This window comes from Corvus brachyrhynchos, unplaced genomic scaffold (assembly GCF_000691975.1).
Source record: "Corvus brachyrhynchos isolate BGI_N302 unplaced genomic scaffold, ASM69197v1 scaffold215, whole genome shotgun sequence".
NCBI lineage: Eukaryota > Metazoa > Chordata > Aves > Passeriformes > Corvidae > Corvus > Corvus brachyrhynchos.
This window is the reverse complement of record NW_008237887.1, coordinates 872,183-876,409: the sequence shown is the minus strand read 5'-3', so window position 1 is coordinate 876,409 and position 4,227 is coordinate 872,183.

Genomic DNA, 4,227 nt, shown 5'->3' with positions numbered 1-4,227 from the left:
GACCCCACCGCCCCCTCAGGGACCCCCCCAGTCCTTCTTGTACCTCCTCCCCCCCCTGAGGATCCCCCCATTTCCCAGGGGGTCTCCAGCCCCTCTCAGGTTATCCCCCTGATCTCAGAGTCCCCCCAGCCCCTCTGTGGGTCTCTTGCAGCCCCCCAAATCCACAGACACCACCCAAAGGGGAATGAAAAGCAGGGGCAAATCCCGCCAATTCCCCTCCTCCTTTTCCTAGGTTCAGGGGAATGACCCGTGGAGCTTCCGAGTTTCCACTTTAAAAATTGTTTTTTAAAAAACCCACAAAATTAGGGATCTTTTTCATGTTTTCCCAAAATGTTCTGTCAGAGGAGGATGGAGAGAAGAGGGATATCCTGAAAGGAAATGGCACCTCCAAGAGAGGTGGGAAAATGGGAAGGGATGGGATGGGCACCCAAGAGGTCTCCACCACAGAGTGGACATCACTCTGCAGCTACCCGGGGCGTCGGAAGCCCCTGGAACAGGTCCTGGCCACAGCAATGGAGCTGGGATGGAGGCACCATCCCCTGTGGGGACCTCTGGGCCTGTCCCTGGCCCTCCCCACATTCCCACTGCTCCGTCAGCCCTCCATCTGGGATCCCCCATCACCCAGCACTTGCCCATCCTGGAAGGTCCCCAGATCCATTAATTATCCATGACTCAACCAAGAACCTGAGCCAGCAGCTCCAAAACTCCCTTTTTATCTGATTTTTGGATGTTGACACCCAGAAGTTGCCACCCAGCATCAGCGTCACCCCAAAATGGAACACCGGGAGAGCCTGGATCCCCCTGGAGCTTTCCGAGTTGTTCTAACGTCCGAGTTCCCGCTGGCTGGGTTAATTTCCATCGGGGCTTTCACTTCTGCTGTGGGATTTTTTCCCCCTGTGATTAAGAAACCAGTGGTTTTAAACCTTGGCACCAATTTAGGCATTTTCTGATTTTTTTGCGGGGGGAGTGGAGTTAACCAATCCCAAATCTGCATTGGGAGGAGACGGTGTGGGTCACTGCTGAGCTTGTGGGGTCCACCAAGGATTGGTGAACATCTCCTGGGATTTTCCTTGTTGGGACTGGCTGGGATAAGTGACACTCCGGGCTTTTTTTCTGACCCTACTTTGGGTGGATTAATCTTGGGTGTGGGAAAGGGGCCCCTTTCCTGGGAAGGTGGTTGGTATGCAGGGGAAAAAAAAAAACAACAAAACCCATGCCCAGCTCCATCCCGGGCTGGAAAATGAAGGAAATTAGCTCTTGCCTGCTGAAAAAATATGATTCCAAGGCTGGTTTTGCTCCCGGGATAGATCCAACCGCGATTAAAAGGAACGGAAGGCAGGACTGGAGGGAAATCATGCCGGAATCACCACCACAGGGTTTCAGCAAAGCCACGGGGCTGTTAGACCTGTGCAAAGCAGCAGATCCTTCCCATTCCAGCAGCACCAGGAAGCCAGATCCATCCAGGACCTCCAGTTGACTCAGCAGAGAAAAGGAGATTTTTATGGATGGCAAACTGGGATTTTCCAGTGAGAAATGTGGTCCCTGAGTGGTGACACTGGGATCCCCACGAACTTTTCCAGTGTTCCAAAGCCTCTGTCCTGGATCATGGCACACTTGGAAGGGAATTCCTTGGGAAACACCTTCGTCCCACCCACCCACTTCTTTCCTTCCCCAAATATCCCTTGTTTTCCGTAAAAAATGGTTGAAAGCACCTACCAGAGTGGGCTCCCCTGGGATGGGTGGGCACACCAGGCATTGGGGATGCCAGTATTCCTAGTGTCAGCTATCCAGATGAGTGAAAATCTTCATTCCAGGCTTCTTGGCATTAGCAACCCCAAAAAGTAGGTTTTTCTCCTTGGATTGGCAGCAGTGGGGAGTACAAAGGGCACTGTCTGATGCTGGTGTGAAGCAAACATGGAGGTTTTGGGGTGCTTAGTAAATGCTGGAAAAAAAATCCCCTGAGGTGCCAGAATTTCCCCTGTCCCTGCAAAGGGGAGAGCCCTTGGGCTCTAATTAGGTAACGAGTTAATTAGGATTAATTAGTTACTGTTTGCAAAGCACTGCGGAGATGAGACATGGTGTGGGGCAGCTTCCTGTCTCCTCTACGGAGGAGTGCGGGATCCTCCTTAGGAAGGGGGTCCATAAACAAAGTTGGGATTAACCCCAGTGGGATGGTGTGCTCCAGGAGCAGGCGGGATGCTCCCGGCATTCCAGCAAGGGGAAGAGCCATGCCAGGATGGAAACACACATGCCAAGAGCCGAGCGGGCATGTCCCGGCGTGCCCATCCCGCCAGCGGCGAGGGGGAACATTCCAGCACTGCGGCTCCTCGGGGCCTCCCTCCCTTCCCGCCAGCATTCCCGGCACACGCAGCACACGTGGGGAGGAGACAGGTTTTCCCTGCCCGCCGGCTTTGCCGGATCACCCACACTTCTCGCCACATCGTGGAATCCTCCAGCCTGCTGGAACCGCAGCAGGGAAGGGCTGTGTATCCCATAAAAAGATCAGGAATCAAGGCATGGTGGAGCCCCCCCCCCAGCTCACACAGGGTTTACCCGGAGGTAACAAAGCCAATTTACTAATTAACTGGGATTAATTTCCCTGTTTGCCCAAACCACCCGGTGGTTTCCCTTCGTTGCCCAATGATCTGCCGGGATGAGTGTTGGCAGTGCTGGCTGAGCGCCACAGGCTCCAGTGGGATGATGTTCTCCATTGCCCCAAATTCCTGGAAATTTCAGCCAAATGCTTAGGATACAATTAAAGAACCCATTAACTACATGGGATGGGATCCCCTAGCCCTGAATCTGGATCTGGGGTGAAAAAAGGATTTTTCCTTCTTTCCATGGTCATTTGATATCATTCCAGTCGTTCCTCAGTCCCCAGAGGGTCCCAGAGGGGAGACATGACCTGAATTCCTAAAGCAGGAAAGCAAGCAGGAAAAAAAACAAATCCATGTGGGCTTGTTATTTTTTTTTAGCTGTTTCCAAGCTTTTGGGGCCTAGCAGGAAGAGGAACAGAGCGGGTGGTTATTCCCTGGAAGGAGATGGGGATAGCTGGGAGATGGGGTGTACCTGAGTTTGGGGGGAGGAAAGGGGGTGTCAGCAGTGGGAGTGGGGTGATCCAGCGGTGAAAGCCAAGGAGCTTGCTCCTGTTGGCTCCTGGCCAGACAGTCATGCCTCTTCCCAAACATGCAGCTCAACTTTCCCTCAGGAACTGTGTCCCCTTCCTCACTGCCCCCTCCATCCTCCAGCTCTCCTTACCCCCACCCCAGGGGTTCCTCCTTTGTCTCTCTGGTCCCTCAAGGCGGGAGCAAAGGATCCCTGGGGATCCCAGGGGGTGGACACCTCGTTATGAGTGCTGCCACTGGTCCTAGCTGGTCCTGACTGTGGATCATGATGGCAGGCATCATAATGACACAGGAGGTGCCTGGCACCCAAAACTCCTCTCTGTGATTTTGGCTAAATCGGTAGTTTTGGGGGGAAAGTGGTGTTTTCTCAACAATGGGTTTGTCAGTGTCACCTGTGGGGTCATGTGGCTCTGGTCACTGATGGGTGCAGAAAACCAGGATGAAGAGAAGGATGGAGGCGTGGGAGTACAGGGGAAGGAAGGATAGACAGGATGGATAAACAAATGGAGAGACAGAGGGATTAAGGGCTGGACAAGGGAAATGTATGGGATGAGAGAGCAAGGGATGGATGGATGGATGGATGGATGGGTGGGTGAAGAGATGAGAGTCCGGGGGATGGACAAATGGACAGATGAAGGTATTAAGGACTGGATGGGGAGATGGGTGGACAGGGTAACAAGCAGATGTGGAGGGATGGACGGAGGGACAGAGGGATGGACAGAGAGACAGGACAGACAAATGGATGGCTAGAGAGATTAAGGTCTAGAAGGGGAGAAGGTTGGACAGCGGACCGAGAGATGGGTGGAAGGATGGATGGACAGAGGACAGACAGACAGATGGAGAGATGGGAGGACAGAGGGACAGAAAGATGGATGGACAAATGGATGGACAAAGGGCTGGACAGTGAGATGGCTGGATGGAGGAGAAAGGAATGGACGGCGGGACAGACAGGGACAGAAAAAGGGCCTGAGGTCAGGATGGGGAAGGGTCAGTGCCCGGCTGTCCGGACAGACGGATGGGACGAGGCTGGCGAGGCCGTGGCCCCTTTAAGAGCCCCCCCGCGCGCGGGCGATGGTACGCGCCGGTGAGGCCGCGCCGCGCG